This window comes from Pan troglodytes, chromosome 5 (assembly GCF_028858775.2).
Source record: "Pan troglodytes isolate AG18354 chromosome 5, NHGRI_mPanTro3-v2.0_pri, whole genome shotgun sequence".
Classification (NCBI taxonomy): domain Eukaryota; kingdom Metazoa; phylum Chordata; class Mammalia; order Primates; family Hominidae; genus Pan; species Pan troglodytes.
Window position 1 is genome coordinate 59,528,689 of NC_072403.2, and position 26,519 is coordinate 59,555,207.

General features: G+C 39.5%; 1 protein-coding gene and 1 long non-coding RNA gene across 2 annotated transcripts in view; one reads left to right on the forward strand and one right to left on the reverse strand.

The window, feature by feature from the left end:
• Nucleotides 1-26,519, reverse strand: part of KLHL31 (kelch like family member 31) — a 47,023-nt gene that overhangs the window by 20,209 nt on the left and 295 nt on the right. The window lies entirely within an intron of this gene.
• On the forward strand, nucleotides 596-22,317 carry LOC107975169 (uncharacterized). Its single transcript, XR_001718474.3, has 4 exons — nucleotides 596-786; nucleotides 1,285-1,379; nucleotides 19,573-19,707; nucleotides 22,113-22,317. It is a non-coding gene; the product is annotated as an uncharacterized LOC107975169 (long non-coding RNA).

Sequence of the window (26,519 nt, forward strand, 5' to 3'; positions counted from 1 at the left end):
TGGTGGAGAGGGGTTGGGTTTCTTGACCTGACCAGCTGTTCAAAATGAAAAAAAAAGAAAGAAAGAAAGAAAGAAAGAAAGAAAGAAAGAAAGAAAGAAAGAAAGAAAGAAAGAAAGTAAGTCAAGAGCTCAATCAACCTGTGTGAGAGGAAAGAAAATTAACTCGATGGATGTTTAATTGTTGGAAGCAGGGATTCTAGTAGAGTAAGGAGAAGGGAAGGCTGTGGATTAAAAATTAGTTTTTGGAAAGGTAATTAGCCTGGTCACCTACGGTCTTTTGAGAAGACAGTGGTTATAAATAGCCTGTTCTTTATAAGAGGAGCACGTATCTACCAGATATGGTACTTTCTCAGCACCTCACATGTGGTTCTAACATTATTAGGCTCATTTTATAGTTTAATAAAGTGAGGTTTATGGCCAGCGATTTTCCAGTGATCACAGAGAGGTCTGAGATTAACACACACTCTAGCACACATGCAGGTTGGGAAATATCTACTTTGGCAACACTTCGTGAGAAAAAATATTCAATGATTATAATTGACTACAAATTTTAATGGGCACCAAGAGTGTGAAATGGTTGCTTAAAAAGTTAACATGATATTAAGCTATAATAATAGAAAAATAGATCATGGAAAATAAATGTTCTAATTATTCTTCATTAGTCAGATGATATGTTAAGCATCGCTTTGCCATCTTGGCACTCTGAGAACTTACTCTTCATCCTACAGAGATGGCTGGAACAAAAAAACTTCAGAGGCGGTGCATGTTGGAAACATCTGAAGAGAAGTATGACAAAGAGAGGACTTTTAAGATAAGTGAGACACCTGAGAGCAAGTGTTGTGGGGGCTGTTGTACAGCAAGAGGATTCAGTCAAAATTTCTGTAGCCTAAAATGTCAAAAATTTTAATGTGCAGTAATTCCGGCGAAATACCTTAAAATAAAGAAGAAGAGTGCAGATAACAGCTGGGCTCTAATGATGAAAATGGCAGCCTTGTAAAAGAGCCAGTTCTCTATAATTAGAAGGGTGGAAGTAAAAGAAGTTGCAGGACTGGTGTGACATTGAAGGGACTCTGTCTATGGCTGGGGGCTTGCACTGTATCATCTCTGATATCTTTCCAACTCTAAGGCTCTGATTCTATATGTACCGGTCTCCAGTTCACCTGAGACTCTCAATTCACTGGATAGCATCTGTCTATTGACTACTTCTGCTGGAATTCCCACCAATTTTTTAGTAGGAAAAACTATTTGGATTTTTTTTTTTTAATTCTTTGCTTCTACCCATAGATCTCCAGCACAGAAAGCACCAGGAGCAAATCAAAGAAGCTTCTATTATGGTTTGCTTCTAAGCAATTCTACTTGGTCCCACCTCCTTGACTCAGGTAAAGGGTCAGAACCTTCCATCTTTGTTTGTTTGTTTTTTGTAGAGACAGGATCTCACTATGTTGTCCAAGCTGGTCTCAAATTCCTGGTCTCAAATTCCTGGTCTCAAATTCCTGGTCTCAAGTGATCTTTCTGCCTTGGCCTTCAATCCCGTTTTAATTGTAATAAAAGTCAGCCTTATATCAGTATTTATGATAATGATGATATAATGATGGAAAGGGCCTTCAAGAAGATGTTGGTACCAATATTATCTTCTTCAAGGGTTCAAGACTATTAATTCCAGTTTTACTGGAACATCACTGAGATGCTCCTTTCAATATAATATAATGTTAAGATATGAACACAAGTGGAAGAATAAAAGGCAAAAAATGGAAAATCTAAGACACTTTAAAAATCATTTTCAGAGTAGCTAGTCTATGTAACCATTCAACTACTGCTATGGTAGATACACTGGAAACACAGCATGGAACAGTAGGTTGTAGTGAATATTAAGAAATTTTGTCTTTGTCTTTAAAGCAATGAGTCTACCAATTGGAGCATATTTAATAAAAAAGAGGGTCATGATGAGATTGGCATTTTAGAATGAACATTCCATAATTTGGGGATGTAACCTTAATGGAATTTAGATTTGTTTCTATTGCTAGTGCCTGTCTCTCTTCCACCAACCTCCTGATACCCTCTGCCATACAGCCAGTTCAAATGTAAGCTCCATGAAGGCAGGGATTTTTATCTGTCCTAACTGCAGACTTTCTCTCTTGGCTTTGATGAAGCCTAGTGCCAGGTTGGAGATGCCCAAGCAAGGAACATCCAGTTAGAAACTAAAGCCTTCAGTTCAATATCCCAAAAGACAGGAATCCTGACAATCATCATTTAGTGAACCTGGAAGTCAATCCTTCCCCAGTTAAGCCTTCAGATGAGGCCCCAGCCCTGTCTAACATCTTGATTGAAGCCTTGTGAGAGAGCCTAAAGCAGAGGACCTAGGGAAGCTCTGCCTCCATCCCTGATCCAAAGAATCAGTGAGATAATAAATGCATGTTGTTTTAAGCTGCTAAGTTATATAGCACTAGGTGACTAACATAGTATGCTTCTATTTGCCTTTTACTAATTTAATTCTTGCAGCATCTTTGCCAGATAAAATTCCTGTTTTATATATAAGAAAACTAAGGCTGTTTTAACTTGTTCCAGATCATATGGCTGGTAAGGGATGGGGTCAGAATTTGGACCCAAGTTGTCAGGATCCCAGGTGTGCTCTCTTAACTACTTGACTTTACACGAAGGCAGTGGCTGGGTCTGATTTGTTCACAGTTGTCCCATTCTCCAACATAGTGTATGGCACATAGTAGATTCTCAATAATGGTTAATTAATTAATTACTTAATCTAGAACACTGCTAGATGAATGATGAATAGATTTATTTTGTTCACACAAGATAATTTTATAAGTGTTTTCAAAAAGTATAACTGTGACTGTTTGGTCTCAGAGGCTTCCTGTTTTGTGGTATGGATTCTTCAGGGCTATGTACTAATTGACTGAAATTTACAGGTGCATTTCAGTGTGTAGAGTAGTGTAATATAAACATGACGCAAGCCACATATGTAATTTTAAATGACCTAGGGGTTACTTTTAAGAAGTAAAAAGAGGCCGGGCGTGGTGGCTCATGCCTGTAATCCCAGCACTTTGGGAGTCCAAGGCAGGCAGATCACGAGGTCAGGAATTTGAGACCAGCCTGAGCAACATGGTGAAACCCCATCTCTACTACAAATACAAAAATTAGCCAGGTGTGGTGGTGCGTGCCTGTAATCCCAGCTACTCAGGAGGCTGAGGCAGGAGAATTGCTTGAACTTGGGAGGTGGAGGTTGCAGTGAGCCAAGATTGCACCACTGCACTCCAGCCTGGGCAACAGAGCGAGATTCCATCTCAAAAAAAGAAAAAAAAAAAGAAGTAAAAAGAAACAGGTGACATTTATTTTAATAAAACATTTTATTGAAGTCAATATATCTCTATTACTATTTTAATACATAATTAATATAAAAATTAGTAATTAGATATTTTACATTCAGAATAAGTACTACAGCTTCAAAATTTGGTCTGGCTTCTACATTTTTTAGTATATTTCAAGTGATGAAACTTGGATATTCCCTATTACAAGCACTCAATAGCCATACCTGGCTAATATTGGAGAGTGCAGGTGTGTGGATGGTGCAAGTGTGTGAAAGGTGCAGGTGTATAAACAGTGCATGTGTGTGAACGGTGCAGGCAGTGCATGTTTTGATTGGCCCAGGTGTATGGACAGTGCATGTATGAGAATGGTGCAGTTGTATAGACAGTACGTGTGTGAATGTTGCAGGTGTATGGACAGTGCATGTATGTGAATGGTGCAGTTGCATGAACAGTGCATGTGTGCAAATGTTGCAGGTGTATGGACAGTGCATGTGTGTGAATGGTGTAGTTGTCCGAACAGTGCATGTGTGCGAATGTTGCAGATGTATGGACAGTGCATGTGTGTGAATGGTGCAGTTGTATGAACAGTGCATGTGTGTGAATGGTGCAGGTGTATAGACAGTGCATTTGTGTGAATGGTGCAGGTGTATGGACATTGTAGGTGTGTGAACAGTACAGGTACATGGACAGTGTCAGTGTATGAATGGTGCAGGTGTATGAACAGTGCAGGTGAATGGACAGTGCATGTGTGTGAATAGTGCAGGTGTATGGACAGTGTATGTGTGTGAATGGTGCAGGTGTATGAATAGTGCAGGGCAGGCGTGTGAATAGTGCAGGTGTGTGAATGGTGCAGGAGTAAAGCTTGGATGGAAGATTCAACCTTTGGGAATCTATAGAATATCCATTCCCCTTGTGACCGCTCTGTCTGTTATAATCCCAGGATACCTCAGAAATAGCTCAAAATGAAAGCAATTTTAGGGACAGAAGTTGTCTGAAAGTTGCTCTTAGACAGTTGCTAGAACATAAATGACTCATCACCTTGGACACCTGAGAAAGGTTTCATTAATTTTGGGCATGGACCTTCATGTTTTTAAAATTGGGGTTAATGAAATGGGCAATTTCATTTCAGGCAAAAGAAAGGAAAGGTTAAGAGAACAAAATTGCCCCAGATTTGGGTTCTTAGAAGGTGAGACTTGAGAAGATGACCTTTTAGCAATGACTATATTAGGTCTTTGGTTGTACAAAGTCATTAAGGAGCCAGAAAGGCCAGGAGCCAAATAGGCAGTGGAAAGGTGAAGGAGATGGATTTTACTTCCAGCTGCCCCACATCTCAACCCCTTTCCTATGGTTGTGGATTTTCCCACTGTGTGAGGTCAGGCAGAAAGCAAAGTCTGTCTTTCACCATAGAAGCCAAAAACCAGATGCTTCATTTGTCAGGCTGCTGTGCAGCTATGGCAAGAGTGGGCACAAGACATAGGCTTGGCTGATCAGATGCCTGCATCCAGACTAGAAATGAGGAGCTAGTGATGCAAAGAAGCAGGCAGAGAGGACGCTGTTTTGGCAGTGGGGATTGCACGGGCTGAGCAGTATCGGCAGCACTGGTATGCATGAACAGCACTGGCAGTGGGGCAGTGGTGGCATCCCTGGGTCCAGAGCAGGAGGCTTTAGGACATGAAGCTGTGACATGGAGGCAGCTGTGGTGTTTGGAGCTGTTGGTCTTGACCCTGGCTTCAGAGCTTTCTCTTTCTTTTGCTCCCTCCCTTTTTCTGGCCTGGTTCTCTGATCATACAGCAGAGGTTCTATGAGCTGCCCGGCACCCTTTCGAAGGATTCTTTCCTCCTTGGTTGTTCAGTTGGCTAGCTCCAGAGCTCAGCTGCTCTGCATAATAAATTGCAGGGGAATTGAGGGAGAGAAGCTGAGAGGAGACAGCCTGGAAAACAGGGAAGCATGGAGATGGTAGGAGTCTTGCGGAAGACAGGGGCTGAGCTACATCACAGGAAGATGTTGTGTGTGGGAAAACAAGGAATTACTGATGGCTGGGTGGTTGAAGGGCCTGCCACCACAAAGATGCCTAATGATTCATTTTCCACTGTTTGCATTCTGTTTCAACAAGTGCTCTCCATAGCACAAAAGTTTCAGTAAAGTCTGCTATACATAAATGCCTGGGCGGTGTGTTGAGTGGAATCAAAGAAAAGTCACCCCAGTTGGCACAGAGCAGACATGAGGGGAGAGCTGTGGCCCGAGGGGGAGTTCAGCAGAGCAGTAACTTGGAGTTAGTGGTGACAGACATGAGCCTACGACCTGGGAAATTCTCTGAAATCCTGGCAAGGACACAGAGGTCCCCCATGGCTGTGACTTAGAAAGGTCAAGCCAATTTTATGGGAGACCTCAGCTGACATCTGGGTTACACCAGTATTAATTTATCCGTCTTCACTAAGAATGGCTGGCTCAGGGATCGGTCACACGGGACAAGTGCCATTTCTCATCTTTTATGTGGAATAAGTAATCTTTGTCTGAAAAAGGAACTGTTAGTGACTCCCCAAACAAGTGGGAGGAAAGTCTGTATTCCAAGAATTTTCTGATAATAGAAATGAAACATTGCCTTTTTTTTTTTTTTTTGAGATGGAGTTTTGCTCTTGTTGCCCAGGCTGAGTGCAGTGGCGTGATTTCAGCTCACTGCAATCTCTGCCTCCTGGGTTCAAGCGATTCTCCTTCCTCAGCCTCCCAAGTAGCTAGGATTACAGGTGCCCACCACCATGCCCAGCTAATTTTTTGTATTTTTAGTAGAGACAGCGTTTCACCGTGTTGGCAAGGCTGGTCTCAAACTCCTGACCTCAGGTGATCACCCACCTTGGCCTCCCAAAGTGCTGGGTTTACAGGCGTGAGCCACTGCACCTGGCCAAAACATTGCCTTTTTAAGGAGAAACAGAGAAATATGTTTTATTATTTCAAACACATGAGTTTTAAGTGAGAAGCATTGGCTAAGATAACTCCAGCAACAAGACAATGTGTTCAAAAGTCTGATCGAATTTTTACTTTGGAAAAATAACAATGGGTCCAATCAATGAAATAAAAACTTTGATGGAAACTGCAGCTAATTTGGTGAATTCATACAGCCTATCCCAATAGTATCTAGAAGTGCTAGTTGTACTTGTTCTGTGCTCAATATAGTTAAGAGGTTCTTGACGTAAGTGGGCACTTGCAAACCACATGCTCTGTTGTGACATTTTGGAGGCAGCAGCACCATTCTAGTGTAAAGACACACTTGCAAAGGAGAAAACATATTTATTGCAAGCACTTACACAGTATGGCATAGTTTTCAAAACATAGAAAACATGTCTAAAAAAATCTGCATATGAATGCCAAACTCTCATTTGCTGTAGCACCATTGAAAAGTCAACCCTTAGGCCGGGCACGGTGGCTCATGCCTGTAATCCCAGCACTTTGGGAGGCTGAGGCGGGCAGATCATGAGGTCAGGAGATTGAGACCATCCTGCCTAACATGGTGAAACCCTGTCTCTACTAAAAATACAAAAAATTAGCTGGGCGTGGTGGCGCACACCTGTAGTCCCAGCTACTTGGGAGGCTGAGGCAGGAGAATCACTTGAACCCAGGAGGCGGAGGTTGCAGTAAGCCGAGATTGCACCACTGCACTCCAGCCTGGGTGACAGAGCGAGACTCCATCTCAAAAAAAAAAAAAAAAAAAAAGGAAAGAAAAGAAAAGAAAAGTCAATCCTTTTAGCATGTAGAAGCCTATTATTCAGAGAACCTGCTTTCCTGGCAGAGCACTTGTCTTAATAAAAGTTAGAGACTGGCTCATGTGGCCACATTGAGTTAAAATGATTTAACTTTTCCTTTTTAACAAGTTTTGAATGGTGTACCTCCCCTACCAATTGCCTTCTTCTTGTGTCTCCTTCCCTGACCTGCCTGGCTCTCCCCCACCCCTGCCCATCTCCCAGGCTGTGAAGTGCCTTCTTCTGTGCTTCTGTAATGATGTATACCTGTCTATCCTGGCACTTACTACATTTTAACTATGTGTTTGTCTCCTTCCTCGTCTTCATTTTTTTAACATCTCTATCCCCAGCATGGTGCCGGAATACTTGGGCAATGCTCCAGAAAGTCTGTCACTCTAGTGATGAGTCATTTGCTTGCATTAATGACCTTCTAACTCTGGAATTCAACAATATTGAAATAACATTAAACAAGACCCCAAAGATCATCCACTCTTTAGTTGCACTGTCAAATTTTCTTAAAAAGGTGATTAAACGACTAAAAAATCCTTTTCACTCACTGCCCTAATGAAGAGATGGCCCCATCCAATGCTTGCCTGCCACTCTGTCCCATTTCACCCACTTAGCTACAGTCTGAACTTTGACTCTATTAAAGTATTTCTGCTTGCTTCACTCTGATCAAGAGCTACATGATTATGGAAGATTTATAGAAGCTGAGAAGAGATATGCAATCCCTTTTAAGTGAAACCTTAGTAATCATTTTTTATTCCTGTTCTTTTTATTTAAGACCCAAATTCATAAAATCTTGAAACCATATTGGCTTGTGTTTATGCATGTTGAGATCAATTACATGTTGTCTTAAGATAGTTTTAAATTGCAAGAGTTATTTCTGAACAGAAGACTATATTAAAATTACATTCTTAAAGCTTGATGGCAGTCTGTGAGTACTTTCAGGCAACATAGTGAATCGTTACTACCTGGAAAACAGCTGGGAAGAGCACAATACTAAAAAAAAATGCCTCTGAGCTGCTAAAATAGATACTATAAATTATAATAATATCTATTATTCTGAAATCCATGCTTTCTCTGCATAGATGTCCCTTCATGTCCTCACTCAATGCCTTTTCACTCTTTTTTTTTTTTTTTTAACATGTTCCAATCGAGCTGGTTCCTAAGCAAGCAAGGAGACAGGCACAACAAGAGGTGACCAGGTAACCAGAATGGAGGAAAGCTAGTGAAAACTAAGCAGAGGAATTCTGACATTTTGTCCGTCTCAGATTATTTAGGGTAGGGCTACCCATTTCTAAACACAGGAGGACTCCTAACTATTGCCCTATGGGTCAAACTTGGCCTACAATGAGTATTTTGTTTGTCTTTTACAGTGTTTTCATTTTCTATTTTATTGAGCTAATATTCAAAATTAAGGGAGTTTTCCATTGACATATAAATTTTAGGCTTTTCATGAATCATCAAACTATCTAGTAATGCTAGGCTTGTTCATCTACATGGGAACGGCAGCTGAAGCTGAGTGGTGACTGCTCCCTTTAGATAGGGCAGTTGTTCTCTCTCTTCACAGTTTCCATCACCCACCCACGGTTTGTACTGCACCAAGGCCCTGAGTGATTTTACTTCTTCTTGCCTGGTCATGAAGGCAACTGCGTTTGCCATGAAGGGCTTCCCATCAGCGCACATTTTCTAATTGTCATACTATTTTGAAATTAGAAGCACCTTTATAAGAGTGACTTCCTTGGGTAGGAGACTGGACTAGAATATCCTCAGCAAGCAGCCACCCAACCACTTCTGGTTTTGCAATGACAGGGAGTTCTCTGCTCCACCAAGAAGATCTTCTTGCCTTTTTTTTTCTTTCTAGAATTAATAACTTGTATTTATGTAAAATCAGTGTCTCCTAAAGTATGTTCTTGGAACGCTTTGTTCTAAGGTATGTTAAAATTGATAATAAATTTTTTAAAGAATCCAGCAGTCAGATATATATATATGTATGTATATATGTGTGTATATATATTTATATTTATCAGAACAGATAAATTACTACTTTTTTAGTGAAAGACTTCCCAGAGCCTTTAGGTGCTATTCTGCATTGTTGATCTCTAAGCCAAGGATAAATTCTCAGTCTTTTTTCATATATATTTGATCCTAAAACTTAATTTTATGGGACTGTCATGCGGCCCAAGTATTCTACAGAATAATCTTGGAAAATGCATATAGGAATTCTTAGTTTTGTCTTAATTATTCATAAAAGTCAGTCATAAGCAAAGTAAAGCAATTTGCCCAAGAATACAGGAATTGTGGCTGTTATGAAATGGGGTTGGAATTCCAGAATACTGTCTCCTAGCAGGATTCAGTGGAGTGTTTCATAGAGTATAATGCACTGATCACTAAATTTAGAGAAATATCCAGGGATAAATACACTTGGTTAAATCCAAAATTGTGGAGCAAGAAAGCATTGGTATCCTTAAAAGAAGAATACCAATGTTAAGATAGAATCAATGATAATAAAAATACATAGTAATCATAAAAAATGGGAGACCATAAAGAGATTAAGGGAGTAATTATTGGGGTTTAGCCTTATTTTCATAAAGAGCCTTTCACATTACTTCCCTTAATGTTCACATTTTACATAAAGTATAGTATGTTATCAGCGTATTCTTTATAAAAACAAGCCGTACGATGATTGTGGTCTAATTTCCAGCTCCTTGAAAATTAAGTCCCAATTAATGAGATATTGAACAGAACAAAACAAAATTTTACAATATCATCATTAAATTATCATTATTAAAAATCAGCAGTCTAGTTAATGATGTATTCTTTTGTATTCAAAGTTTAGTGTTAATCCCAAAAGCAATGGCAACAAAAGCCAAAACTGACAAATGGGATCTAATTAAACTAAAGACCTGCACAGCAAAAGAAACTATCATCATAGTGAACAGACAACCTACAGAATGGGAGAAAATTTTTACAATCTATCCATCTGACAAAGGGCTAATATCCAGAATCCACAAAGAACTTAAAAAAATTTACTAGAAAACAACAAACAACTCCATCAAAAACCGGGCAAAGAATATGAACAGACACTTCTCAAAAGAAGACATTTATGCAACCAACAAACATATGAAAAAAAGCTCATCATCACTGGTCATTAGAGAAATGCAAATCAAAACCACAATGAGATAACATCTCACGCCAGTTAGAATGGCAATCATTAAAAAGTCAGGAAACAACAGATGCAGGAGAAGATGTAGAAAAATAGGAATGCTTTTACACTGTTGGTGGGAGTGTAAATTAGTTCAACCATTGTGGAAGACAGTGTGGCAATTCCTCAAGGATCTAGAACTAGAAATACCATTTGACCTAGCAATCCCATTACTGGGTATATACCCAAAGGATTATAAATCATTCTAATATAAAGACACATGCACATGTATGTTTATTGTGGCACTATTCACAGTAGTAAAAACTTGGAACCCAAATGTCCATCAGTGATAGACTGGATAAAGAAAATGTGGCACATATACACCATGGAATACTGTGAAGTCATAAAAAAGGATGAGTTCATGTCCTTTGCAGGGACATGGATGAAGCTGGAAGCCATCATTCTCAGCAAACTCTCACAAGAACAGAAAACCTAACACTGCATGTTCTCACTCATAAGTAGGAGTTGAACAATGAAAACACATGGACACAGGGAGAGGAACATCACACACCGGGGCCTGTCGGGTTGAGGGGCTAGTGGAGGGACAGTATTAGGAGAAATGCCCAATGTAGGGGATGGGTTGATGGGTGCAGCAAACCACCACGGCATGTGTATACCTATGTAACAAACCTGCATGTTCTGCACAGAACTTAAAGTATACGAAAAAAAATTTAAAAAGTTTAGTGTTAGCCTATATATATGTATGTATGTATGTATGTTTTGAGGCCATGTCAAGAAAAATGGAATTATTAATACCATAATTCTTAATAATTATTACTGTAGTTACTAATAATTGCTGCTATCAGGTTAGGAATACAATACAACCATGGTGGAGAAAGTTTGGAAGCTAAAAAATATATTTGATGAAATTCTACCTCCATATCACAGGAATTATCAACATTTGTATTTATTTCCTGCCAATGTTTCTTTATGACCATTGTGTTTTTTAATGGTTATGAATGTATTATACTTATAATTTTATAGTGGTAAAATATCCATATCACAAATTTATCATTTTAACCATTTTTAGTATACAGTTCAATGGCATTAAGTACATACCCACTGTGCAACCATCCTCACCATCCATCCCCAGGAAGATGGAATTTTTCATCTTCCCAAACTGAAACTGTACTCATGAAAAAACCCTCCTCATTCTCCCCTCGCCCCAGCCCCTGGCACCCACTGTTTTCTTTTTTCTTTTTTTTTTTAAATAAGTGAGTTCTTTTAAATGGATTCTTTGGGATAGAAATGTCTCTCACATGTTTCTATTGGAGATAATTCTGTTCTCAGGAGCTACACAAATGCCAATAATCATTTACGATATTTTTGGTGACTCAACTATGCTTATGTATCCAACATGGTTATAGTTTTATTCATTCACTTGTTCATTCAACAAAAACTTGTTGCATCATGTCTTGACCTGAATATCCCTAAAAGCAGAGCCAGAGACAGGTAGTTTATTTGAGAAGTGATTCCAGGGAGCAAGAGTGAGAGGCCAGGGACAGAAGGAAGGAGGGAAAGACAGTACAAGGATGTATTATGAAGTTGGCCAGTATTGTAGGCGACCATGCTCCAACCCCCGGACCTCCTGAGAAGCTTTCTAAAGTGGGTCTCGTAACTGTCCACATTGGCCAAGGATGGCCCCACAAATATTAACACTGTGCAGACTGGCTTATGCATGCTTGTGTGGCCAGGGTGTTCTCACAGGGTCCCACTCCTCTGGCTGGAGAAACTCAAGGACAGGAACAGAGAGGTACATGGCCTAGACCCAGGTGAGGCACTAACAGATTGCACCTACACAAAGTGGGTGTAAGTTTGCACAGAACTGGTTGCTGAGGTGGCGGCTGGAGTGGAAGGTAGGGCTGAGAGGGTGTGAAGTGGTGCCTAGGAGATGTCCCATACACACAGGCCCTGAACCAGGCACTGATTTGGACACACTGTGGTAAGCAGGAGGAGGCATGGGCCCTTCCTCATGGAACTTGCAAACACAGGTAGGTGGTGGTGAATAGGCATACAGGAGCAAGTGGCAGCTGCAGGATCATCATGCAGGAGGCTCATGACCCAGGACTGTTGTGAATGTGCCATCTGACCACATGAGAGTAGCTGCCTGGCACTGTACTAGGCAAAGGGGGGAATATAGGGGAACAGGAAAATACAGACCCTGGCCTCACGGATCTGGTAGGGAAAGCAATGATAAATAATTTCCCTAAGACAATTATCCATCATGTAACATTAGGAAGGAGAAGTCTATTCTATTCTGAGAGGCATAACAGGGATTCTGGGAAGTTGATTGAGCCAGGAAAGTTTCTTTTTAGAAATGGTATTTAATCACAGACTAAAGGATGATATGCTATTAAATAAACATTAATCGGCCAGGCACAGTGGCTCATGCCTGTAATCCCAGCACTTTGGGAGGCCAAGGTGGGCGGATCACAAGGTCAGGAGTTTGAGACCAGCCTGACCAATATGGTGAAACCCCGTCTCTACTAAAAATACAAAAATTAGCTGGGCATGGTGGCATGTGCCTGTAATCCCAGCTACTTAGGAGGCTGAAGTGGGAGAATCACTTGAACCCAGGAGGCAGAGGTTGCAGTGAGCTAAGATCGCGCCACTGCACTCCAGCCTGGGCGACAGAGCGAGATTCCATCTCAAATAAATAAACAAATAAATAAATAAACAAACAAACATTAACCAGCTATTATGGCTCAGCTGCTAGGAACACACTATATAAATTACCATCTTTTCCCCTCAAATTGCTCACAAGTCAGTCGTGGAGACAAATGAATGATGACTTCTGAATCAGAAAAAAGGTAAGTAGTATTTCGGTATAATGCAAACACAGAGAATTGGCCTGGGGAAACTGGGGCGGTTTCAGTACAGGGGACAGTGCTTCTGGCTGGGTCCAGAAGGAGTTGGAGGAATTTGCCAGGTGAATGATGGGGACTCTGACAGAGTATATTTCATCCTGGGAAGGGAATCTGCAATGCATTATTGGGAGTCTTCAAGTCATCAATGAGAATTTTAAGTTTGACTTTTACTTTCAGGATAATCTTTTTAAAGTTACTTTTAAGTTTATTCATTCACCTTATCACTGGACACTGCTGTACAATTTCAGGGTCCACATTTTCAAATGCATTTATTATCACAGGATACCAAGAAACACTTTAACTATCTTTTGCCACGCAGGAATTCAGGCCCAGAATGTGGAGAGAGATTCTAATTTCTAGATTATAATACAAGTTGGAAATTCAGCGTTTCGTGTGAAATGTTCTAATTTTTAAATGTTGGCAACTAATTTTTTTTCAACATTGTCCATGGTAACAAAACAAAAACACAGGTCACATGTTTGCAGCTCCTACTCTTTGGGTTTCAGGGTCATTAACAAGGTGTTGTTTTCCACCCAGTGGCCGTGTAGTTTTACTGCAGTTTGAAGGGCTTCAAGGAAATTTGCTTCCTGCAGTGTTGACCTTGAAATCCCCAACATGTAAAGCCCACCAAAAAGGACAAGGGCCTAACGAGGAATTCAGCAGGAGAGAAGAGGTGGTCTGGCCACTGGGTTGAGCTTGCACCACGGGGAAGCCGGTTCTGGAGCAGCCCAGGAATGAGGGGTAAAGCCCATCAGAACACAGCCATGGCGCTCTGCTTCGGGATACGTGGCTGAGCTTGTGGAAGGGGAACCATCTCATAGCTCAAGCAAGGGTGTCAGTAAGCAGTGGTTGAACGCAGGATGTGTTCGACTGCAGTATCATATGGCTGCCACCACAGCAGTGATTGTCATGGAGACTGGAATTTTTGGTTTTCTCTACTGGGTTGTGAAAGTGATGCTTTTTTGAGTGAGAAAATCCTTTTGATTTGGCAAATTTGGAGGTCTGGATGAGGAGAGGGCTAAAGAGGGAGAAAATGGATTGTGGCAGAGGTTGCTAGTTGCTTCTCTTAACATCTGTTTTCCTTCTTTTCCTTAGTATTAGCATTCTCCAGTTTTCAGCTGGGCACACAGCCACCTCCAGGTGACTGTATCACTAAATGCCTTTTAAAGGGCAGAAGAAAACTAATTTTTAAAAAGTTCAACAGCATCAATAATTTCACCTATTTATATTTTAAATCAGCAATCAGTGTGAAAACTCTAAAAAGGTCTAAAGGCATTACCTTGGTAATCCCCAAAACTAGAGCAGCAGAGCAAGAGTCAAAACCTCCTCCGGTATGAAATTTGCAAAAATAATAGTTGACAGGTAAAATGTCACCCTTTTTAAAATTCTCTGAACAAAGAAGGCTATCATTTGTCTTACATCTAATCAAAATTTACATCTAATTTACATCTAATGTAAAATTATGATACAGAGTCTCCTCTGTAGGGAGGGTACAGGTAGGCTTGTAGAATTAGAGAGACATGGATTCCAATGAGCAAATGAGATTACTTGACAAGAGAACAGACAGAATTAATAAGATTGGCTCTTGCCGCATCCTTGGTGGTTTAGGGACATGGTTCTGATAGAGTTCAAAGCTCTTGCATGAGGCAAATTGGTAAATATTCGGCCTGACACTTCTTGCACAATCATTTTAAATTATAAAGCAGTAAAAAAAAAGCTAAGACTATCCCATTCTTGTGACTTTTTGATGTTTTCCAAATTGAGTTTTAACAGAAATAATAGCAAATGTGAACATTCAAAGTCAATCTCTATACCAATAGCACCCCTCAGCCCAGCTTCCTTCTCTGTCTATTTAGACTTGTTCTGATAGATATTTCAAGGGTGATCTCAATTGTACTCATGGAAAATAGCATTTCTGGGAAAGATTTCTACAAGGCTGAATTCTTCCTGTTGACTAATTCTCCTACATATAGTATTTCCATGTATAGCAGCAACTTCATCCACAGTTGCTCAGATAATTTTAAACGCCACTTAAAGGTTTAACAGGAACACTTTTGGTCCCATCTGTAGGGGTGGGAGGGCTAGGCTCTAAGAACAGAATTAAACTCATATTTTGAAGTGTAGTATGCAAATCAGGTTGCCAAAACAACTGCTTCTGTGACTCTTAGAAAAGATTTAAGATGGAGCCAAGAGTTGAGACAAAGGCTAAAGAGATCAGAGAATGAGAATCGAGGATTCCTAAGGTGAAAGTTTTTGAAGGATTGTGGCATTTTCCCATTCTTTTGGTGAGGGAAGAAGTGTGCTTCCCCTCTTCTTAATCCAAGTGAGAAAGACTTCGGGGGAGTCACATAAGGAACTTGATCTATGTCCTCTGGAATTCAGTGGACTAGTGTCTGAACTCTGAGGATGGCTGTTCAGGTTGTACAATGCACAACTCTAGAAGGTCCCATTCACATAGACAACAATGTTTAGAAATCTGCAAACTATATTTGGAGACTCTGGGTGTCTGACTCTCCTAGAGGTAAGCTATGGTGGTTGGAGCTGCAGTTAGTTAATTGCAAAGAGGAAAACAAGGGCACTAGGAGCAAGTTGGAGTTTCACCAACAATGAGACAAGGATGTGAGAGTTTTTCAGCTTGGCCACGTGGGTCCATGTAAGGAAACCAGCCTGAAGCCTTCTTGAGAAGGCCCTTAGGGGAAAAAAACCTAGAGAGGACCCCTCCAACTGAAAGCCAGAGGGCTGAGTGTTGGCAGTGAAAGTGGCCAGGCATTGGAGTGGCTGTCCTCATCATGGACAGTGCAGTGGGGATTTCCCATGGGGTAAAGAACCCCATGAGAGTCCACCCTGAGCACTCAACCTCAATCAGCAGCAACACCAGATCACAGAGGTTCCGTCCATGTGCCCTTTGCGTAACCCCAGCCCTGGGCCCAGTCCTGGAGGGAATAGAAAGACAGCTTGTGAGGGGAAGCATCGGAAGAGGAAAAGATGCCAACCGTGCCCTAAGCCCCCAGCCCCAGACTCCCAAGACCCTCACTCTAGGCTTGTAGGCCAAAGTCAGGTGTCAGCTCAGGGAGGGTAAAAAATTTGGAATTTGGTTATTACACTAAATTGAACATTTTAATTACTAAAATAAGACTTCTGTTAAGACCAAAGGTGAGCTCAGGATATTTAAAACCTTTAAGTGACTGGGAGATCTGCTTGAGACTTCATATAAGAACAGGGAAAGAATCAGCCCATTCAGTAGGTATAAAGGAGGAGGGATTGGGGAGGAGTCGATATTGCTCTCTTTGTAGCCTGTTGAGCTCCAAACCTTCAGTAAGCAGGCCTGAAGCATTTTATTTTAACGTGAGATATATAAATGTACACTTATCCCCAATCTTTTGATGTAGAGCCAAGACCTTTTGTGCGAGCACAGGCAACTGATCTTTCTTAAACTCACCCACAAAACAGCAACTATGAGTTCCAATTTTGGCTTCCTCACATTGGATTGAAAATGTTAAGAAATTTGCAAAACAACCCAAATATAGTTTAAAATGTATACGATTTATTTTCTCTTGTCTTCTACAGTTGTCTCACCCACACCCTTTTTTTGAAATGAAAATGGGTGTGGGTGAGACAACTGTAAAAGGCCTTTTGAAAGCATTTAGTTTAGTAGTTCATAGAAACAACCACTCTTTTTATACTTATATGTCATTGGTTTACATAATATTTAATTAAATTATGTAATTCAGCAACAAGTACTATTGGCATAAACAGCAGAGCACATGCCCAGCTGACCCTTGGTAAAGGCACGCTTGAATTTGTGGGAGCAGAAGCACAGGGCTGTACTGGAGAGTAGCCTGCTCATGGTGAGCTTTCCATGTGTCCTGATCATCCGTCTCCAGATCTTACTGAGAGACAGAGCATGCAGGATTATCTAGGGAGCTGGTAAATGGACAACAATCTACTGAGGCACCATTATTTTAGGTCCAATATTTGAGATGTAAACACCATCATAAAAGCTACCATTGACTGAGTATCTACCATGTGCCAGGCAGGGCACTGGGCACTTTACACACACTTTAAATGAATAAAACCTCATTTAGCTTTCACAGATAATACTTTCCTTCATTTTACAGTTGAGGAAACTGAAATGTACAGAAATTAAATAACTTACTCTAGGTCACGTAGGCAATAAATGAATAATCAGTGCTTCTCAAACTCTAAAGTGCAAACAAATCACCAGGGGGGTATTATTTAAATGAAAATTTTGAAATAGTAGGTCTGGGGTCGGGCCTGAGATTTTGCACTTCTAAGAAGCGCCCAGATACTGTTGCTGCTGCTGGTCTGCAGACCAAATCTTGAAAATCCTGATATCCTAACTTAACTGCTCTGAGATGGAGCCCAGGCATCCCTGTTTTCTAAAAGCTCTCCAGGAATCTTTCGTAAACAGAGTGGAGATAATTATTCCTCCAGGAAAGGTAGAAAAGTTGTGGAAGTGGATTGACTTAGTGATACTTGGTTTCAAATACTTTAATTTTTTAAAAAATGTGTTTTAAAAATACAGTAGTGCCCAGGCGCGGTGGCTCCCGCCTATAATCCCAGCACTTTGGGAAGCTGAGGCAGGTAGATCACCATAGATCGGCAGATAGAGACCATCCTGGCCAACATGGCGAAACCCCATCTCTACTAAAAATACAAAAATTAGCCAGGTGTGGTGGCACGCGCCTGTAATTCTAGCTACTCAGGAGGCTGAGGGAGGAGAATTGCTTAAACCCAGGAGGCAGACGTTGCAGTGAGCTGAGATCACACCATTGCACTCCAGCCTGGGTGACAAGAATGAAACTCCGTATCAAACAAAACAAAACAAAACAAACAAACAAAAAATAGTAATGAATTTGAACCAATATACAAGTTTATAAAATAAAAGGTAAAAATCTTCCTCCTTTAACAAGAGTTTTTGAAAATAAAATATAATCAAGCTATTTACTGCACACACTTATGCAACAATTTTCTAACTCCATGATGTATCATAAATTTCTTTTGTAGTAAGTATACACTACTATAATCTGCTTCATCTTACTTCATCCTTATTGACAATGCATTGTATTCCATAGCACAATGAAACCATAATTTATCTATTCCTTCATAGGTGGGCATTAAGCTGACTCTAATTTTTTTCAGTTTTACAGATAATGCTTTGTGCATATATCCATGGGCATGTGTATAAGTCATTCTGTAGAATCAACTTCTAGATGTGAAATTGCTGGTTTATTTAAAAAGCTATTCTCAAATACAAGGTTCACTGAATTACACTTGTGCCATCATATATAAAAATGCCTCCTTTCCTCCACCACCTTGAAATACTGGGTATTATCAATCTTTTGTGTATTAAGCAATACAATATATGAAAGGTGGTTCTCAATGATTCTTAATTTGTGTGTCATGAATGCATGAGTATGAAAATCTTTTAATATGTGCATTAGACTTAATATTTCTTCTTTTATGGCTTGTATGTCTATATCCTTTTGCCCTGTTAGTTATTTGGTTGCTTATCTATTTTATATTATTTGTCTCTTATATATGCTGCAAATGTCATCCTCCCAGCCTAATACTCGCTTTTTTTTTTTCTTTTGAGACAGGGTCTTGCTCTGTTGCCCAGGCTGGAGTGCAGTGGTACAATCACAGCACACTGCAGCCTTGACCTCCCAGGCTCAAGCGACCCTTCCACCTCAGCCTCTCAAGTAGCAGCTGGGATGGTGCATACCACCATGCCCAGCTAATTTTTAATCTTTTGTAAACACAGGGTCTCACCATGTTGCCTAGGCTAGCCTCAAACTCCTGGACTCAAGCCATCCTCCCACCTTGGCCCTCCAAAGTGCTGGGATTACAGGTGTGAGCCACTGCTCTGGGCCTACAAATTTTTAAATTTGTTTTACAATATTTTACAGAATTGTTTCATTTCTTTATGTCAAGTCTGTCAATTTTCTTCCATGATTTCTGTTTTACTTCTTATTTAGGAAAGACTTCCTCATCCTCAAATTATAAAATACATATCCCTGTTTTTTCCATCTGTCACTCATTAATTCATGTGATCACTAATCCTTATGCAAAATATATTCTGTATATAAAGTAGAATTATGACTTGAAGTTAGAGGGTTTTTTTTGTGTCTTTTACTCCCAAATACCATTCTCAGCACCATTCGTTGAACAGACCATCATTAATCCTGGATTTGAAATGCCCTCTTTATTAAACGATAGAAGTCTCATCATTAAATTTATTAAACGATAGAAATGTCATATGTACAAGTCTCATCTTCTCCTTTCATCCCTTTTCTTCCATGCCTGCCTCAAGTTGTTTTAATTTCTGTAGTTTTATAGAACTTCTGGAAAGACCAGTCTGTTATTATTTTTTAGTTTTTCTTCCTTTTTTAAAACCAAATTTTTTTTCTACTTTTCTTTAGATGAATTTCAAATGCCCATATCCGGTTCTAAAGCAAAGTTGCATTGGAATTTTTACTGAAATTTTATTCTAATGATCCACTAGTATGGGGAAAATTGACATCTTTATAGTATTGAATGTTCCATGCAGAAACAAGGTATGTCACTTCATTTATTCAGATAAAATATTCTATATGGTCTTCACAAATGTAGATTTGCACATAACAAGAGTTAGGTTTATTCCTGGATGAATATATATAAGGGAATAAATAATCTTTAAATACATTTATCTTTCTTTCTTTTTTTTTTTGTTTTTTGAGACAGAGTCTTGCTCTGTTGCCCAGGAGTCCAGTGGCGCGATCTCAGCTCACTGCAACTTCCACCTCCCAGGTTCAAGCAATTCTCCTGCCTTAGCCTCCCGAGCAGCTGGGATTACAGGCACATGCCACCATGTATGGCTAATTTTTCTATCTTTAGTAGAGACGGGGTTTTGCCATGTTGGCCAGACTAGTCTCAAACTGTCAACCTCAGGTGATCCGCCAGCTTCGGCCTGCCAAAGTGCTGGGATTACAGGCATGAGCCACTGCACCCAGCTTATATTTATCTTCATATATATATTTACATATATACACAAATACATATACACATATTTATATATATACATATATTTACGTATGTACTATATATGTAAATATATATATCCTTTTCCAAATCATCATTCTAACTGATTATTGCTGATATATGATAGCTACTACTTTAAAAGTATTTTTCTTCCAATTAAGCAGCTTACCAGAGTCTCATAAGATCTAATCATTTTATGAATTATCTTTGGAGCTATAGAGCTTTTATTTGGCAAAATTCATTTATTAAAAATTCTACTTTCAACTATGAAGCTAATAAGCACACAATAAAGAAAATTAGAAATCTAGAAAAAAATTACCCCAACAACTGATAACGACTAGTATCATTTTGCTTGCATCAGTTTTCATTCTTTTTATATTGCATAATTTCTTTTACATAATTGTAATCACACAGTATAACTAACTGGGTGTACTTTCTAAAATAATAAATGCCTTCAATATGCAAAGCTCTTTTGCTGGGAGTTTGTTTTATAAGGAGCTGTGTGCTTCTCACTAATGTGCAGAAATGCTAATGTAAGTTCTGCTACTGAGAGTTACTGAGTTCAGTTTGGTCCCTTCTTTTGCTGCAGGCCTGGCTTGGTGACATTTCTACCACCCAATTATAGTTCAGCGTAACAATCTATCTCTCTTTGCACCACACATAGCTGCTGACCTCACTGCACACTCAGCCGTTCCATTTTAGGCTTCAGCCAGAATCACTCTTACAGCACAGGTGAGGTGGAGATTGCTAGGGGTTTACAATTCCATTTAGAACGCTGAATAGATCTCGATCCACATAATTGAGATTTCTTAAGATAATTTTCTAAGAACATTTCTCATGTGACTTGTTTACACAAGTGTGTACACAGTTTGGGTTTGGATGGGTTGATTTGCTTTTTCTTCTGGATTAAAATTTTATATCCTCACTTGTTCATTTTGTTACCTATATGAAATACTCTTTCTTTCCATAACTTTCTACTTATTCACCTTAACAGAGGATTTCTCTGCCTTCTTATATAAAATAGAAACCCCAGCTCTAATTCCCCTGGCCAGACCCACCTCAGGCTTATTCAGGGCTGGACAAAGGTATAAATGGAGGCCCACATATCCTATGTCTAAGGTCCAGTAGGGCTTCATGCATGCACATGTTAACACCTCAGTCAGTCCGTCCTAGCGCCCTCAACATGCCTCTTCCAAAAGCTGCCTTTGACTTCCCACGGGGCCTACAGGCACACAGACCTGTGGTGAGCTTCATTTTTGAAAGGATGAGGCCTATCAGGCCCTCTCTTAGTGCAGGTAATTCCACGATCCTGGGCAACTTGGAGCATAATTGTCAGGCAGTGCTGTGGGCTACATGTGGGCATGTGTCCTTCGCTCTCAGAATTCCAGCTCTGTGAGGTGGGTCATGGCTGGAGGAGGCATGTGCGGGGCCCAGGGCTCCTTTTGCCTGCATCTAAGGGTCTTGCCCATTGGCACACCCTATTTCCCTTGCTTGACCAAGTAGTTTTCCATTGTAATTATCACTATTTATTTATTTATCTCTTACTAAAGCAAGCTCCACAAGGGAAAGAACTTAATTTTGTTCACAACTTTACTCGTAGCACTTAGAAGTGCTTTGATCAGGAAATAATAAATACTTTTCAAGTAAGTGAATGAATGGATTCTGAACTATTGTGAATAACATATATAGCATTAGTAGAGGGGATAACACAGAAATTATGTGTCTGAAAATTTACTCCTCTTTGTGAGATAGCAACAGACAACATAATTAAATATGTCAACAGACAGAACTGTGCATTATATTACCTATTTCTTCACATCTGTCGTTCCCTAGTTAAATGCTCTAATTTCTATATAACATTAACTGGTGAAGTTGTGAGAATTAAACAAGATAGCATGATGGGTCTAACCTGATTTTTTTCTTTTTTCTTTTTTCGAGACAGAGTCTCTCTTTGCCGCCCAGGCTGGAGTGCAGTGGCGCAATCGCGGCTCACTGTAGCCTCCGCCTCCTGGATTCAGTCGATTCTCCTGCCTCAGCCTCCCAGTGATTTTTTTCTTATTGTCCCAGTTCATTTGCCAAAAGTCTAAGCTTTCCCATTTGTTAGAAATGCTTCTTTACTAAAATAAATTAAATTGAATTTACTTAAATTGATTCTTGTTCTATTAATTTATTTTTTTACTACTGAGCCAAATACCACACTTTTTTTTTTTTTTTCTTTTGGAACAGAGTCTCCCTCTGTTGCCCAGGCTGGAGTGCAATGGCCCGATCTCAGTTCACTGCAACCTCTGCCTCCCGGGTTCAAGCAATTCTCCTGCCTCAGCCCCCTGAGTAGCTGGGATTACAGGCACCCACCACCACACCTGGCTAATTTTTTGTATTTCTTTTGTAGAGATGTGGTTTCACCATGTTGGCCTAGCTGGTCTCGAACTTCTGACCTCAGGTGATCCACCCATCTAGGCCTCCAAAGTGCTGAGATTACAGGCGTGAGCCACTGTGCCGGCCTACCACACTATATTAATTATAACAGCTTTAGAGTATGTTATGATATCTGGAGGACAATTGACACCTCACTGTTTTTTCTCTGTCAAAGTTTATTTGTCTAGTCTTGTGAATTTTATCTTCCATGTTAACTTTACAATCATCTTAAAAAATTCTCTAAAGTAACCTGCTTATAATTCTGATTGGCATTATATTTACTTCACTGATTGATTTGTGACATGTTGACATTTTGAATATTGAAGCAGCCAATGCTTTTATTGGGTCTTCCTTTTGTTCTTCAACAAAGTTTCATAATTAAAATAATACAATGTGCATTTGCTATTGGTGTGGTTTTCTGACTTTTAATTTTTTACCACAGAATCTTTCTTCCACTACTTTATCTAGTTGATTATTGCTGGTGTAGCAAATATTTCTAGCCTCCTCCCAACAACTATTCTCTTCTTCCATTCCACCCTTTCTTTTCCTTTCCAACTATAAGATTACCTTTTCCAAACTCTCTTAACCATGTGACTAAATGAGTTGTTCTGGGAAATTTACAGTGAGACTTCTAGGATGTCTCCTTTAATGGGAAAAAATTCATGCTTCATTGTGAAGTCCTTATTAGTGGTAGATGAGTAATTATTTCTTTGTTTTCTCCTATGGTTATTGTTCTAGTTACTATTCTGTCTTTTTGAGTTAATCTTAATAATTTATGTTTTTCTAGATAATTGATAAAAATATATAGATTTATAAACTTATTGGTATTAAGTTGACTATAGTATGTTCTTGTAATTGTCTACTTCTCCACTGTCCTTGTAGTTATAGACTCCATTCTTCTTTTGGTCTCCCTTGCATTACTCATAAAGTCTAAATAATCAAAATTATTAGTCCGTACAGCGGATTGACTGTCACACTAAGATCAAAGAACCTAAGTTCTGAATTAATATGTATTAAAAAGGGCCAAACCAAGAAATATCAGTTACTGAGAAACTTTGGTAGGCACACACAATAGTTCAACCCAAGCTTTCTCCTAACTCTCTCATGCTACTAAGTCCCGCTCTATTATACAAGCATTGATGATTATTTTTTAGTCTACACAGAGGATATATGGGAAAAAAATGTTGATTTTTTTTTTAAAAGACAGAAGTGTGCCTTACTTGCAGAACAGGCATTATGTAAGGTAAACATCATATTGGTCCACATCACAAAATCAATTTGAAAAGTTAAAATTATAATATTTTGTGGGAATTATTTTCAGATCTGTATTTGTACAAATATACAGAATCTGTTTCTTCAAATATGTGTAGAAATATATGCTATAAATATCTTCCATACACATACGCACGAGCATGAGTTTTACATACTGAGTATGGCTTGCGTTCCTGACTCCAACTCACAATTTATGTGATATCCAAACTGTTTTAATTTGTCCATGGAAATAATGCAATGAATGTGACAAGCCTATGATGAATGAGATGTCAACATGATGGCGGTGACATGATACAAAAAACTCCAACATGTACATCAAATTGTACGTATACGGTTGAGAGATGGTCCAATTTACAGAACAGATATTTTTCAGTGGGACTTGTTTGGTCTTTTCATTGACACCAAACATTAAAATAGCAGTAGCACGAAGCCACTGTCATCTAAAAGTTTGAACCTGAAAAGCTTACCTTCGAAGTGCACATTTAACCCCAGAATGTTCTTAACAAGGTCATAAGAGAAAATCTTAGGTGTTTCATGTGTTCAAACACAATAAAAAGCTTCAAGAAGAATTTTATCCTGGTAAAGGAGATTTCAGTTTCTTGGTCACAAGGAAAAATTCTTTGGCAGTAAATAGCACTTGCTCATTACCATATATAAAACCATTAGGGGTGAGTATGGAGATGCCCTTATCTATAAATTGTTTAGTATCACTTTCTTTAGTATTTAAATTATTTGAACCATCTAACTGAAATATCAATAAATACTTTCTTCATCCTAGTCACTTTTTACCCTCCTACTTTGTAAACATCCTAGAAGCCCCATATTCTAATATTTATATGTTTTGAGGTTACTGAGGACTACCTGCATTGCAATAAAATTAACACCTATGATGTACTTTCCAATGCTTACTCTATTTCACCCCTTGCCACCTCTTGCCAGTGGGTGGCTGTCTCTTGGGAGAACTATCAGAAAGACAGTCAGTCCTAGTAAACTTCCATGTTCCCCACCATTCAAGGGATACTTATGTATCCTGCCATGCCAAATGGTGGATGTGTAGGGTGTTCCTCTGCTGCTCCCTCTCAGCCCTGCCATCTCTCTCAATTCTCCTTTCCCTGAGTCAGCTTGGATAGATCTATTGAAACAGAGAAAAGAGAATCAAAACTCCCTTTCTGCCCAGAGTTTGGGGAGAGGAGACTACCTTCCCCTGTGCTACCTGATTGTCTTCTTACAATGATTGGGATTGGGGTGGGTGGGTTGGGGAACAAAAACTGGTTCTTCAATTGGTGTTACTCTATCAGATCTGTGGCTGGCTTCAGCTGCTAGATGTAGGGTGTAGTAGTGCCTTTTTTCCACCTCTTTGAGCCTTAGCAAAATTCTCTACAACAGGAGAAAGCATTTGCCTAATATCCTATTACTCTGGTACAATACCTATCACTTTGTGAGTTGGGACGGTGAAATCTGGGGTGTGAGGAAGTGTTTGTGAGTCATTCAGGCATGAGAAGTAGATGATTTTACAATGTAGCTGTACTCACACAAGGGACTAACACCAGGAGTAAACTTGGGATGTGAGCCTGGGCCTTGCTCAAGTGGAAATGAGCTGAAATGTCTGCAAATGGCAGCTAAAATGTTCAGTTAAGATGAGGCTTTTGCCATTTGGAAGTGGGCCAACCTCAATAAATGGCTGTGCACCTGTTTATCAGAAGAATCTTAAAATGATAATCCCAAGAGAGCAGAAATATTTACACAGTTGAATAAGTCAGGGTGAGGTTTTTTTTTTGTTGTTGTTGTTGTTGTTTTTGTTTTGTTTTGTTTTGTTTTTTTCTTCAAGTCAGTTAAATAGGCTTTTACTTTTTGTTTCAATTGTAAAGGGTCTCAATTCTTAGTGTAACTACATAGGACTTGACGTGTAATAAGTGGTGAGCTGAGTTTTAGATTTGCATACCTAAAAACACTGCATAGAGCATGCTCAGACCTGTACTCTACAAAAGCAGCAACAAGGTAATCATTTCTAAGGAGCTGACTGGACTGAGTATATCCCCTACTAATAGACACCACAGCAGACTCCAGAAGAGTCCTTAGAATCTGTGCCGCTCCTCTCCAGCAAGTAAAATTTTCAGTTGAGAGTGCTGAGCAGTACAGCTGGACAGAGTTTAGCAAGGACAAGACATTCCCAAGCCTTATCCTGGCTATTTCCTATGAATTTCTAGATTAGCACAAATCGAGAACCGAAACTATTTGCTCACAGCTGGCACTGAGCTAAGGCATCTTCATTTGTTGCAAATGCCTGCCAATACTAAAAAAAGAATTCATTTCACCAGTAGCTTAGATTACTGATTAAGTAGGTTCCAATTTAAGCTGTTTTAAACAACCACACTAAAATTAACCAAATAGCTATGTTACTTTAAAATAGTGCCTGAAACATATAGGCAATCAATAAACATGTGCTCGATGGGAGAATAAAGCTTTGATATTTATGAGATAAGCAGGGAGATACAATGAGAAGATTGGAAGAGCTATTGGATTTAATGCCTGTGACTTGAGGTTCTGCTAATACCAGCCCATGTGAAAACAGCATTCATTCAGTTCCTCAATCCTAATACCCAACAGTGATTCTGAATGACTCACTTTCTTCCCCCAACCCAACAATCTTTCAGCAAGTCCT